Below are 16,221 nucleotides of genomic sequence, written 5' to 3' on the forward strand. Positions count from 1 at the left end.
TTTAACTTTTTATATTATTTTAAGTAATTTAAAAATTTAAAAATTATGTTATAAACAATAGGTAAGAATTTATTTTTTATTATTCCTATTCTAAATATTTAAATAATTTAGGGTTATTACCTCTAATCATGTTATTTAGAACATTCTAATATTGTATTCATTTATTCATGTACTGAGTATAAATATATTTTATGTTTGCTGTTTAAAATAAATCAAAATTATGTGCATAATAAATATGTGCTAATGAATTCATAATTGTATAAAAGATAAAAATTAAAATACTTAAAGTTTATGAACCTGCATAAATTTAACAGTTTTAAATATTATGTGCTTTAACTATGTTTTTATTTTTAATAGTTTTCAAAGGATAACGTGGTCAAAACTTTGTACAATCAAAAAGATGCTAGATGAGAATCAAAGACCTAGTGTATGTCACTCGTACCATTTTCTCGTTTAGTTCGCCTAAATATCAATGTAATATATATTTTGTATTAAAAAAAAAATCATTGTATTTAAAAGAATCAATTCTGATTGAGTAATAGTTTATCTTATACATCTAAAGAATGTTTAAAATTATTATAATATTCATTGTTATAAAACATACATCATTTATACATTAAAAACAGGTGCATTCCATAAATGACACAACTACACAAGTAGTGTTCTTTTGTAATTGCTTGGTAAAATTGTTTATAGTTATGATTTTCAGATTACAAAATAATCTATCATATTTGTGATAAAAAATATACATTTAATATAAGTATCTATGTCAAATATATTGCGTACATTATATAGAAATATTATTTTAATAATATATATTAATTTTTTAAAATTTAAGTTTTATTTAAAACTTATGTTTTAAATAATAGGTATGATAGCTGCAAAAAAAATTTCATCTTGAGAAAATTCGTGTGAATAATTTTATTTTTTAAATCATAATTGTATGGTATAAAACACTAAAAATCTTTAAGTGATGTTTATCCAATCTCAATCAAATAAAAATCAAAATTTTAAAAGAAAAACACTATTTGCATGGTTTTTTTTTTTTTTTTTAAATAATTAATACACTAATTGATTGAAGTTCTTAAAATGCATTAAAAATAACTAAAATCATATCACTTCTAAAATACACTATTAAAAAAAAAAAAAAACTAGGTATATACTAATTTTATTTTACGTTATACATATTAATCATATTTAAGGTTGATTCAATTAGTAGAAAACAAATCAAACGCCTTCAAAATCTGTACTCTAATCACAATCAAATAGCTTTGTGGTTGTCGTGTCCCATTGGCAGTACTTCCCATCATAAATCGCTCAATCATTTAAATACAAATGTTTCCTGTATCCTGTTTAAATTTCACATTATAGCAAACTGTTAATCTGAATTCATTTGCATAATAGATACAGTGGTAGATTTGGTACGTATTCAGTTATATTATGATTTATACATAAAATAATCGCATGTAGTTTTCGTTTGCAAAAAAAAAAAAAACAAATTTTAAATCGTTTCTGAACGGGCGCGTCCATTTATTGTGCACAGCTACAACAGTTGTATAGATTTCGCTGAACATCGGGCTTAGGTGATTAACGCAATCACATCGCATTGTGCTGAGAAGACGATGAACTTGCCTCCACACTGTTTTTGATATCGTCTATATAATAGTAATGACAATTGTGGTAATAATACAAAACGTTCAGTCCTCCGAATCCCGTTGAATCGAATGAATACCCAACTGTTCGATGCATTTCAATTTTCTTTGAAATGTTGTAACTACAAATCTATAATATTACAACGTATACATTGCGATCATTTATACGCAGAATTTAATCTTGTTTAAGCAGAATCAGGCTTACCAATTACAAATTCCAGTTAAAATAATATTTTTAAAATACTTATGAACTAACATTTTTCAATAAGTAGTGTAATATACTGTAATATACTAATAAACTATACTTATTATATTGTAAATCTTGTCTCATATGCGATTTTATTTTTATTTTTTTTTTTTTTATAAAATATGTGTTTTCATATACCAAAATTAAAGATAAAGTAAAACACACTTTAAGCCTGACAATTAAAAAAATTAAAATCTCGAATAATATGAAACTGAAAAGTATATGCAGTATTAATAGAACAAATCAACTATTATAATAATATTATAGTTTTAGTTGATATACCTATACCATTATAATTTATTTCGTTAAGAATTTTTCTTAATTTCGTCAAGTTTTATCAATTATTATTACATGGTATTACTACTGTATTATAATTGTGTCTATAAATTTAAAATTGATAAAAAATTCAGTACAATAACTATATATCTATTATAATGGTAGCTTATTTAGTAACTTATTAACGATGTCGTAGCTAGTGATCTGTATTAAATTCTGAATTAAATACGTTTTTAATTAAATTTGGTGAGTAATTTTGGAGTCCGTACATGAACAATTTAAAATAGGTCGTGTCATAATCTAAAGTGTCATAAGCCAAGACTATTAAATGTTAGTGAACAACTAAATATAACTTTTGATTTAGTTTACAATATTATATTCGAATAAAGTTTGACTGTTGATTTGAATATAGAAAAGGTTAAATGTTAGATTTATGAATCGATCATTCATGAAGAATATTAACGTGCATATCACCATTATTGAAATTGAACAAGCAATACACATTCACTGGGATAATATTAAATTACTTATAAATAAATATAATAAAAAGTAACTTATTTTATTTTTTTGAAATAACTTCGAAAGAAATACTAATTTTAAATTGAATAAATAAACTTTATAAAAATTATTATGCTCTTTGTTGGTCTAACATGAAACTTTTTTTTAATATTCAACACCATGTTTATGATACTATATAATAGTAAGTACCTATAAAATACAATATATACATTAGTTAAGAGTTTTTGAATTCATTGATGTTTTTAAAATATTTTTTTTAAACCAGTATTTACTTATAATATGAAAAAAAAATGTTACATGGCTTGGCCACGTATATATTATTATAATACAGCTTATAGATTATGTATATGTATATAGCTGTTTTATCTTTAGTTGATTTTCTAGTCCCCGTGTTCAATTTTTATCGCTTAATATACTTTCTCATTATTATATTTTTATTTCGTGTGTGTACTGGTACAGGGTTTATGGTGAATTATTTTTTCGTTCAGCTTAAGTTCTATCAGGTTTTTTTGTCAAAATTTGTGTTATTTTCCCCAGTATAATTTTTTATGAACATATTTTTTAAATTATGTCTTGTTTTTTTTTTAATTTGATTGGATTTTATTTTTTATAGCATTTTTCTTTTCCATTTTTATGCACATCACTATATAATAAGTGTTAGTGAGGTCGAAAACACACTCGGGTGTATATTTATTTCACTCGTTGAATTTCAGAAAACGATCTTGTATTTTTGGTCTATGTTATTGGTGTTAGTTTTATTTACAACTCCTTTTATTGAGCTCATGGAATCACTTTTAATGATGGTATCACAGTTCTCCGTGGCGTCAGCTTGTTATTCTATTGCTTTGGACGCAACATTCTGTTGTGGGTTAATAATTTATTTGTTTTTTTTTTATACGGTTCTTACATATAATTACTGTTTTACAATTTTTTTTACGTTCATTATTATTTTATTTTAATATTATTTATTTTTCGTAATAAAACTGTACATTTCATTTTATTTTATGCCTTTAAATATATATTTTCATACAGTTAAATTTTTAATTTTATGAACAAAAATAACCAGAATCTACTTTGATTTCAGATACATTTTTCTGAATAATAATATATTATATTGGGTCTAAAATTAAATTTTCAAAAATCAGGAGTTTTAACATTTAAATCATTTTATGGTGTAAATAGCAATTTACTTCAGGATTATTTTAAAAAAAAAGAGATGTAAAATATGTTTTATAGCGTAGAAAGCTTAAATGTATAAATCTAAAGTGTATTATATCAATCGACAATATTTAGCAGTTTCTCGCACAACTGGAACTAGAAATACAAATGGATAATAAATCAAATTGCTAACTTTCAAATATTTTATAATATGTATTGGCCAATTGAACACTTAAAATTGAAATTGTCACCTCTTTGAATAGGTAATAATACATATATATTAGTGGTAAATAATCTGTTATATGTTTGTGTTATAATAATGTATTTAGGTATTATTTATTTATCTATTTAATTATATTCACCCGTGATTCAAGACGTTGTTTACCCACGATGACAAAAAATAATAATATTTTTTATATATATTTTACCCATTCACACTGTTCTGAGTTGGAATATTTTTTTTTTACATTTTATGGATTATGGAAAGTGCACTATCTAGTTTTTTACAAACTGAAACAGACTATATTATATTAAATTGCTGTGGCGAATGATGTACACGCAGATTTTGCCAGTGACCCACAATCTGAGTAACAAGGTTTTGTTTTAATCATTTAGACTGTTGATCAGCCACAAATGTAGATACCTATTGTGTATGTACTCATCACGTTGGCGATCAATAAAATATATCATTGAATAAAAGGATGAAAAGAAGAAAAAGAACAAAACGGAAAGTTATCTCCTACAATGTCCGTCTATTTTCAATAGTATGTATTTTATACTGACGACAAATGTACGCACGTTGCTTTGTATGCCGAGTGGAGCAACAAAGCTATTTGTCTCACAACGATGTGTTTATTATTTCGGTAAAAACTTTTTTAGAGTGGTAAAAGTGCTCCAAATGTTTCATTTAGCACATCCATATAGATTACGAAGTGGATACAGATTGTACTCCAAGAGGTATTATACGACAAAACCGTAAAAAAACAGTCACACATAAAAACGGTAAAGATAATTTAGAGAGCGTCCGTATTTTCGACAAAATATTGAGCAGATATTTTTCACTATCAAAATCGTTAAACCAATGCGCTCGCAGACGAATATGCAATTATTCTAGACCCACAGTGGTAAAACTGCTACACTGCTACGATATGCCAAACATCAAAACAGTACTGTTGGAACTAAAAATTGGTCTAAGTTCAGTATTTGGCTTTATTTGAAATCAATCTCATACACATATAACGGAAATAAATAAATAATAATGATTAATAATCGTCGAAAAGAATCTTAAATGAGTGTATATCATCCTATTTTAAATATACCTAAACATTTCAATTAATTCTTCGACACTACGCAGATTTTGAAAAGGGATTGTTTATCTATTGGAAGTAATTCGATTATATTTATTTATACTGTGTTCGTACAGTATTTTATGCATATTTACTACACTGATTTAATCGATTAGGACTATACCGTGTACAATATGTCAACCGAATGGAATCACAGATTCTTATTGATATTATATTAATGGGTTTAATGATATGATAATATTATCATGTACAAGTAAATTAATTATTTGTTTTCGTCACAAAAATAAAACAAAACTTACATTTTTGAGTTTCATTCCACTGATGATATGTTGAGTTTACTGCTGCATCTATTAAAATAATCATGAACGTTTATGTTTTATATCAAACAATCTTTCATCTTGATCGAAAACTTCAAAATCAAATAAATGAATAGGTATGACTCTCTATTCACCATATGAAAAACTTGCAATAATATAAACTTCCAGATACCCATAACTGAAAAACGTTATTTTTTATTTGTTAAATCGAAATTGTGTTTGAATCATAGTGGTATATACTAGGAAGGCGTTTTTATTATTGTTTGGTTATCTTTTTTCTACGATTCATCATAGCAGTATGCTAGTTGAACCACCGCCAATTTAATATGTTGGCTACACTGTACATATTTTACATATTTGGTTCGATCACTCTAGGATCATTATAAATAATTTGAAAATTTATTATATACCTATTATTATATAATATTGAATTATTAAAAGTTGTAACAAAAAACGAATAAATGCGTTACTCAAAAGGAAAATATTATTGAAATATATACATAATATGTTTTCTATCTATCAGAAAAAAATAAAATAAATTGTCTAATTCAATTATTGTTCATTAATTCTTTAGGTAGTAGATAAGTTATATATTGCCCCAAAGAAAAGGATTGTATCTCGTTTTTTTCAACTTTTTAGAATGAACCAATCTAATATTCAAATTTAAATTCTTATTTAGTTTCTAAATATTATATTAGTTTGTGAATTTGAATATACATATATTATAGAGTTTGTGATACTAAAAAATATTAAAATATCAATTAATTTTCATGAGTTTTTTTGAGGTACTACCTTAGAAAAAAAGTAGTGTCTATACATACGACCTTTTTCAATGGTGATAAACTTTTTAAAAAGAAGGAGGTGCTATCTTCAATCTTGTATTATAATAATAATTATGTATGTATTTATATTACAATAATATTATTTTTAATTTGTTTGCAATATTTTAAGGCTACAAGAAACAGTCGCTATCATTATACTTTCAACTTATTTTATGGAAAATGTAACTGTTACCAATATAAATATAATTTATTTCATAATAAACTTAATACGTCTTAATTTTTAAAACCTTTGATTAAATACGTTATTAATAAGTTATAAAGTACGTTATCGTTATAACAATATTAAAATATAATAAATACGACCTTATTCGTCGGTTTTATGATAGTGTCAATTCGTCGTAATTGTAGGTACATACGACGGTTTTCGTTGGAAATAGATATTTCGGGGAATTGTAAAAATAATTAATATCTAATCTCTTTAGTACACTAGACATATAATTTTTTCGTGGAAAATATAGAAAAATATTCTTTATCAGATAATGCTAATACTCAGTATTGACAAAAATCAAGGTACGACCCTTTTCTATTATGCTTTAAACGGAATATAAAATAAGCTCGTCATGAACGACTCTGCAAACGTGTAGACAGCGGACGTCTCTTCGTGCCCATCTTTTGGACTTGCAGTAACGACGATGACGCCGACCGCAATGGTAACAACAATATTATAATGACTATGATAATAATTAACAGCGGTAACACCATCGGACCCGAACCGTGTGTGCCGTCGTCCAGGCGGCGGCGAAGACGGTCGGCTGTCGTCGCCAAGACTCGTGTATTATATTTTACATTATTACTATTATCATGGTTATATACACGAGCGCAACTCGGGCGCGCACTCTATCCGCCGCCGCCACCCCTTCGAGATCGCCGCAACGCGCCGCTCTCCGCGACCGTTTTCCGCCCACCGCCGCCAGTGTGCCGGGTACGCTAGACGACTGTTGATGACCGTCGTTCGATGTGCCGTCCGTTTTAACCGCCGCCCGACGATTTGCGGCATTGACGTTCACGTGATTTCGTGTTTTTTTCGTTTTGGTGTTTTATTTTATTATTTCGTTTTGACCGACGCCGTCGCCTCCGCAGAATATTTAGCGTCACAGACGAAGACAATACAACAACAACAATAATAATAATAATAATTAATATACATATTGAGACATCGTAAAAATTTAACTATCGAGTGCCGTCGGTACGCGTGTGCGTTTTTGGTTCGGTTCAGAAGTCGCCGATCGTTTTACCGTTTCCGTTTTCCATTCACGAAATTGGATATCATCTCGCCGTTTTGCTGCCACGATCAGTGAACAGGTAAGCCGTAATAAACGTAAACCATATATCTACTACTATCTATGTCGGTTATCATCTCAAAAGGGTGAACATTTTCACTTGTTTGACATTTTGTTGTATTCTACCACAACCATTATAATAGCATTGGGTTTTATATTCTTTGACAACGTTCGTACAACGTTTCCTTCACCTATGTACCAGCGTAGCTAAATTGCCTATACGATACCCCGGTTTTAAATGCAATTCAATTCAACTACGTCATCGTTCATATTTTAAGCGCGTACATCCATAATGTTCTAGGCATAGAGTCAATATCATTATTATTTTGGCATACTATTGAAATATGAATTAAGTACCAGTTACAGGTTTCAATCGTTGACCGATTTTTTAGGAAAGTCAAACGTTTATCATGACGATGGTGATCACAATGTAATTTTGTCTATGATTCTGAACGAGGTATTGCAGAATACCTTCAAGTTAGGTTGCACAATATGTGTGCACTTGCTATTTTATAGAATTATTTATTTATTTTTTAAAATTTTATTAGTTAGTCAATTTATTTTTTTTTTTGTTTTAATTAATTCTATCATGGATGAGCGCATGCCATCGATAACGCACACACACATACGTCATGTTATTAAGCTATGTGCCTTCAAGCTATAATTCACGCCTTTGATTTCATCTCGTGTAAATATTAACACGAAATTATGATATTTATCTCGATTAAAAGTTATTTTATAAGAGAAACAACCACTAGAACTAAAACCGCTTATTTCGTCACGTAAATAATATATAAACATACCATTTAAAGTGCTATAATATTAAAAAAAAATTTGTCATCCTATTACATAATTTAACTCTACATGTATAACACAATATGTGACAATGGAATAGATAACTTTATGGTAAAAACAACTTGTAAAACATGTACGACCGTAATTTTGCTGAAGTACTAAGTACACTACCTACTTATGGGCATTACATATTATAATAATAATGGTGTAAGTAGGCGATTTCTATCTTTTTATGTTATAATTTACGCATTTCATATGAGATTCTACGCATGTATACATTTGTTTTATATGTTCTTAACAACAAATGATATTAATAAAAACAAACTTCATTAAATTAATTCAATTAGTACCTTGCCAAATAATATTATATTAAATGTATTAAAGTCCGTGCAATTATGTTTCACTTGACAGTTGTTATTGTTTTATCATATTATACAAGTCTACGCAGTACTATAACGATTTTTCTTTTCGTTGATTTCTCATTTTATAATTTAGAACTTCATACTCGCAGTTAAATTTTAATATGCCAAAGATAAAGTATCAAGGTAGATATTTCTTAATATGATGTTTTGTTGCATCTTCGAGATTAGAAAAATGTTTTTAATATAATTAAAATGCATTTCTTAAAAAATAAAATTATAACTTTTGAGCAAAAACTTTAAGACTTGTTTACAATGATTGATTAGTTTATTAATAATTAATATATGTACTACTAGTACTATATTACTAGTTACGATCATAGTACGTTTATTTAACTATTACTTATAATTATTTAAATCTTTTTAATTACAATTTTTTAACTAAGTACCTTGACCATTCAATGAAAAAAAAGGTTGTCTAATGGTCTTGTTACGATCTTTAAGATTATTAAAACACACATAACGTTTTGGCCATGACAAGCGTTTTTTACATGTCATGACTTCACTTTTTACACAAACAACGTTAACGGAAATAAAAAGATTGTCGATATAATTCAGTGGAGAAAAACAGTTGGGTCGCATTATCACTCTCTTGTCACGTCATCATGTTATTTTTCAACAACTTAAGCCTAACATGGTCTCATATTTTCAGTGAAAACCATGTCGATTAATATTTAATTTTTTTTTATTCAAACGCATATAATGTTTTAAATATTTTATACATTACAAATAAAAATTGTAAAAGGGTTGATTGCATTTTTTAACTTAAAAAGAAGTCAATTGTTTTTATGAAAATATTTTTGTGTGTAATGTATACATAATATTTCTACAATTTGTACAAAAATGTTATTATAATACATTTATTAAAAAAACGGTCTGTTTATAAAATATTATATAATAATTCATTCATTTAATATAAATGTAGTTAATTAAAGCCCGGGATGTATATAAAATAAATTAAATATTATTAAAAAATGTATATTTTTGTAAAAATTATCAAAGAAATGATTTATTAGTTATTATAATAAATGTGTGTAGAAATATTATGGGTTCACATTAGTAATGCGCATCATCTCAGTAAGTCGTAATTATTTATGCAGCAATCTGTTTAAATTCATCTTATTATTATAAATATCTAATGTTTGTGTCATTTTTGGTAAAATGTAACCTACTTGTCTTATATAAATGTACAATATGTACAATTCCCGATTTTTATATTTCATATATTAAATACTAACATGATTATATAACAATTCAAAGCATAACAAAATGAATTAGTAATAAATTGTATTTGATTATAGAAATTTATGTTTTACAACTGCTTGATTGCATTATTTTTTACTTATGGCTTATTAAGGAGATAACCTTAACAAATGTACCTAAATATTTTATCGAGGGCTATTTGTAGACAATATTACAGATTATTATTTATGTTCATTTTATTTATTTATATGGTTTTAGTCTAAGAAGTAACAATAATTAATATAAATAATATTGAGAATGTAAATAAATATATTATATACAATTTAAATGAAAAGAACTATTTTAACATTTCTTCCCAGTTTAAATTAGAAGTGTAGATTTTGCATATCTATTGGTAAAGAGTGTTAAGTGCATTGCTCGATAAGATTTTCTATTGTTTGCATTTTTCCATCGATTTCTCAAATTTCGGATTCTGCTAAGTTCTATTTAGTGATTAGGAGATTGTACCTTCTCTGTTCGCATAAAACGATTAAACTTTGGCCATTCTCTTTTGTGTTTGTATTTATCGGCTAGTAGATCTTCCGTGATTGATTTCAGTCTCATAAGGGGTTAACTTAAAATATTGTCATTAATCAGTATATAAGACATTATAAAATATTTTCCCCACTCCCTTCCAAAGATATAACATTATTGTCTAATATGTAGAGGAAAAATATTAGCAAAAACCGGTTATCGAAGTAGAGTAGCTGATTTTGGTGTTCCAGAAATTATTTTCAATTGAGTTAGATGTTAAATTGATCTTTGTTACGTAAAAACTATTTAGCTATATAAAAGAGCAGAATTCAGTAGTGATTCACATCTAAGTATTTTAGTAAAATGCCATGTTGGAATCAATGTCTCGTTGAAAGTGATGCAAAGTATCTGATTAGTTGATTTGTTGTTTAGGTGGAACATAATTTATACCTTTCGGACAGTATTTCACGTTTTGGAGTTAAGTGTTTTATTACATCTTATATTATATAGCTATTTAAAATATTTATCATAAAGTCAGCAAAACAAAATATTTTTTAAATAAAATGAGTAATAATAAGTACATTCTTAATATATTATATATTTGATACTTTGAAGAAACCGAAATCAGAAGATGCTTTGCCATAAAAATTATTTATAGTCTGCTCATTTTTATCAAATAAAACAAAAACTTTATTTTAAAATATTTCATATTTATTTTTCTAGTCACCGTGGAGATTAAATTGATAGTTTCACAAATGGCTTTTTATTAAAATCATAACATTAAATACTACTGTATAGACATACAACATGCACATTTATATGCATATTATATTATAGAGAAAAATATACAGATCCCATGAGTATTTACTAATTTAAAGTGATAGTATAATGGAGTTTGCATTACTTCTACCACGTAAAATAATAAATCTTTGTGAGACATCCTATTTATAAATTTATAATATTTGTGTTTATTTTAAAAACAACTAAGAATCATTTGAAAACATAATAAATGTGAATTTTCAAACGTTAAAAAATAAAATCAGCAATTACACGTATGCAATAAAGTTTTACAGAAAATATTTGCATTTTTAAATTGGAAAAGCTGCCAGGACACATATAAGCCGGATATCGAGCACACAAATTGCTTAGCTTACCTTTGCGTAGTATAGTGATGTATTTATAATACATTTGAACTCAGTAATAAATCATCACATTCGATAAGCGATCCAAAATGGAAGCCGCTTTACTATTTAGCGTTGATCAGGTGTGATTAGAATTATATGCACTGAGTTGCAAAAAAATATTTAATAAGAAAAAACTTAAATCGAATTTATTGAAACTTTTCTCGCCCTCATTTTTATCATATTTTCTGTAGTTGTTTCTTATGTTCAATGAAATAATGGAATTCGAAAAATGACTTTTTAACAGTATATAGATAAAATTCCGAATCCATATATGGTTTTTTTTTTTTTTTGTGAAATATTGGAGTTTTTGATAACGGAAAAATATTTACTGAAAATAATATACATTACTATAAAATCAATACATTTCTCGATAAAATGCTCAAAAACTAGGACAATATACAATTTGGTCTTTATATTATTTTAAAATTGACTTGATAAAAAATAATATTTATTGCAAAAGATAAAATGGATCTACAAATATGTACAATTCATGTTTAATGATCATGTATAATTCCGTCTAAGTCTTTTGGATACAATAACATCTTATTTTTTTTGTTCTGTGTAGGTGTGAATTCATCTTTTAGTAATATTCCAAACTAATATTCAAAACCCTATAACGTACTAGTTATTACTCAATGACTGTAAGCAAACCAGTATATTTAATATTTCGATTCTAGGTTTTGTACCTAATATTTTATTCACCGTGGGACCTATTGAATAGCAGTTCATTAGAATTTTAAGTAACAGTAAAATATAATAGAGTAAGTCATTTTGGCAACCAATTTTTGTCATAACACTTTTGATTATCAATTTCGTTATTTTTAAGTACTTATAAGGAAATATTAACACTAATATTTTTAAAAGTTTGTTCAGGAAATTGTAATTTATGTAAAATTACTAGATTATTTCAAATCTGCCGCTCAGGGCTACAGTGTCACGTTGTAATATATCATAAAATGCTATTTACAACTAACTCGTTTTACTATTTTTTCGTATTGGTACATATTTTAAAGTTACGGTTGAGGTTTAATAACCTATAGAGTTTGAAATTGTATGTATATGTAATACAAACAATTTAATTGTTTATGTATATAATATGAGTTTTATATATTTTTATCCCAGAAACGAAATAATAATTACCAAAATGAATTATTTGAATTGTTTGTTATGTGTAGTGTACAAAAAGGATATGGGTCGCGTCTTGTATTTCGGAAACGGTGTGTGATAAGGGAGTGCGAGACAAGTGCCAAAAATGTTTTTCGTGTTCCTGCATCAACCGTTTATATGCTATACACAGTGGTTATAGAGACAGTGTACACGTGCGTTTTTGATTCTCCTAAATTACTAAAATATAACGACAAAATGGAAGCCACAATATATATTATTTTTGTATTTATTTAGTCTTTGGAATTGTTTCAAAAGTGTCATATATCTCCTGAATTTTATAAACGTATTATTATGAAATGTGTTTGCGTTCACTTTCCACGTAGATATTGGTAGGTTAGTTATTATTTCAACTCACTGATAACGCCGATATTGTACGTTTTTAGAATCTATAGAATTTATAATAATTAACGTCACCGCAGAGGAATCAAACTATACTCATCTGTGTCGGGGTTTTTTTATTATTATTATTATTATTATTATTATTATTGTCTGGTCATAGTATACAATACATAATACATATGCTCACGTCACTTCAATATTTCATTAATCAAAATATGAACTTAAAAATAATAATAATAAAAAATAAAAATAAAAACAACGGGCGGGTCATGTGTACCTGCAGCAGATCAGCTACATACATATACCTACTTTCAGATCTCTTTTATAAAGGTTTGACTAGATAGTTAATTTTTTCCCCCGAAACCAAAGAATAAAATTTATATATATATGGATATTGTTATATATGATACACATCCTTACAAAGTTTACGTTTTTTTTTTTTTTTTTAAAAACAAATAAATAAATAAAACGCTGAAAAAGTGAAAATTAAAACGTACAATTTTGAACGATAAATTATACATATTTTTATAAAATGTATTTAAATTATACTCATCTGCTGTGGAAAACAGTTGTTTTGAAATTATTAAGATACTAAGAAAATACTATTTTAAGCAAGCTTATTATGATAGGCCACATGAAGATGATATTATTAATGTGAAACAAGGAATAGGAGTAATTTATTTTTTCGCCCTCTCCCGAGTTTTATAGTAAGCTCGGTGTAACTTTTTCAAAACTTCGGACTTTCAAAAAGGAAAAACACCCTTGGTGTGTTGTGAAACTTTGATCGGTCTCGTAGACATGTCAAATCTGCGTGGATTTGACAGTGGCAAGTTACTTACTTGAGTTACGGTTTAAACGGGATTTACTTTTTTTGAACAGAGAAATTATGAAAAAAAAAAATGATACTCGTTTTCCTGTATCGTGGCAATAATGGTGTATTTTGTCTTTTGTGACATCAAGAATGACACTTTGTATGCTTGCGGGCCCTCGAGGTTGGTTCAATGTACTAAAACGACATTCAGCTCTCTTAAATGTATAGTTGTTTCCCAGAAAAAAAAAATAATAAAATACGGAGTTACCAAGTGAATTACGTTTTTATATTACTTACTGTATTTTTCTTTCATAGAAACATATTGTTATTCTTGAAAATCTTAATATATTTGTGTAAAGAACTGTATGCGTTATTACCTGTTAATCTATCGAATTGTGGTTTAGTGTTTTTTTTTTTTAACAACGTTCTTGAAATACTTTTAAAAAATAAGATACCAACTGAAACATACTCTGTCATATTACTACCAACTAAACATCACAATTTGCGTTGACTTTTCGCTGTTTCAAACAATTAAATTGTACGTCATGTTAATTTGATAATGTTTAAATTGACTTATATGATATAATACAAAACGAAGATAAAGTTGATGTCTTCTTTATTTTGTATGTATCACTATTTCATGTTGTATCATGTGTTCTATCAAAGATTATCATATTAACTGTTCGAGTTCACTCATTATTTATTTATCATATAATATATTATTCTAAAAATCGAAATAAGTATACAACACACTTAGAATTATTGGTGATGTTTAAGTAAATCGATAAGATTAATTTATAAGTATTGTATTAGTATATATAAAATCAATAACAATACGGCAAAATGACCTCTTAAATGAGATAAAGTTAAATAATTACATTTATCTAGGTATATTTACGTAACAGACTTATAATTTAAAAAAATTATTCCGTACAATTAGAATTAAGGTAACATTATACTATTAAATTGTATTTAAAATATTCTTTATTTATATTTTTTTTAAATTAAATTGTATTTTAAGTTATATGTGTATGCGTTGTGTAATTTGTATGCTTGGTAATAAACTTTGAAATTAAGATCATTAATTTGAAAACACACTTTTGTGTGGGATTACCTACCTTCATAATTAAAGAAATTTAGTTACTATACCAATTGAATGAGTTAAAAAACTGAAAATTAACTATAAAAAATAATAAAATGAAAGTTATCGTATTAAAATAATTGGAATATGAATATTAAGGCAACATATTTCATTAAAATAATTATAAAATGTAACACTCGTCTTATAGCTATATAAATGCATGTAAAATATTCATGTCACTAGTCATATAGTATAAAAATATAGAGCTGTTTTTAATTGATAAATATGTTTCGTAGATATGAATAGTTTTAAATTCTTTAGTCGACAATTCGTTTTTTTTATTTTTGTAAGTACAATAAACTGGAAATTTAATTAAAATTATTTTACTTGTCGTGATAAATTGTTATATTTTGTAGTACACATCTACGATTATTATTAGTCTTGAAATAAAAAATGTTATTTATACCGAGCAATTTAATCCATATTAAATTTAGTGGAGAGGTTATCCGAGAATCAAGGAGGAATTACAATTCCGTACGCATTTTTACCTTTTCACTCTGATCCTTAGACATTGAGATGATTTCAGTAAATTGGTGCATACTGCATATTAAACTATTCAACGACCAATATAAATTAATAACGTATTTAATAATATTAAGAAAAATATTTAGTATTTCAATTTTGAACTGTAAGATATCATATACACTTAAAATATCGTCATTTTGAATTATAAAACATCGTCAGATAATAAGTTTTACACAATTTGGTCAAATAATGATAATTGTTTTAAAAACACATACGAGACTTAGTTTTTATATATTACTTACTAACAGAATAAAATTGTTGTAAAAATGTATTACAAATACGACTACTTTTAACAAACAGTCAAAAAAATGACTTTCTTACGTTAATTAAACAGTAGGTACTGTTATAAACAAATAATAATAATTAACGTAAAAAGTCTGAGCAGAAAAATTATTACATTAATAAATTAATTAAATTATTAAGTATCATTATAATATAATTAAAAAATATTTTGACGTTTGACAATGCGTCTTAGAATATTATTTTATACCAAATCTCTTCTTAAGTTGTTTGACAAAAGAGTTTA

The 16,221-nt window shown here is 26.3% G+C and overlaps 1 protein-coding gene across 2 annotated transcripts in view; it reads left to right on the forward strand.

Moving 5' to 3' along the window:
* Window positions 1–7,149: 7,149 nt before the first annotated feature.
* Window positions 7,150–16,221, forward strand: part of LOC114128483 (leucine-rich repeat-containing protein 4B-like) — a 283,831-nt gene continuing 274,759 nt past the window's right edge. For both annotated transcript variants that reach the window (XM_050204262.1, XM_050204264.1), the window contains exon 1: window positions 7,150–7,620. The gene's annotated coding sequence lies outside the window, so the exon portion shown is untranslated. The remainder of the gene's footprint in view (window positions 7,621–16,221) is intronic.

This window comes from Aphis gossypii, chromosome 3, assembly GCF_020184175.1.
Source record: "Aphis gossypii isolate Hap1 chromosome 3, ASM2018417v2, whole genome shotgun sequence".
Taxonomy (NCBI): domain Eukaryota; kingdom Metazoa; phylum Arthropoda; class Insecta; order Hemiptera; family Aphididae; genus Aphis; species Aphis gossypii.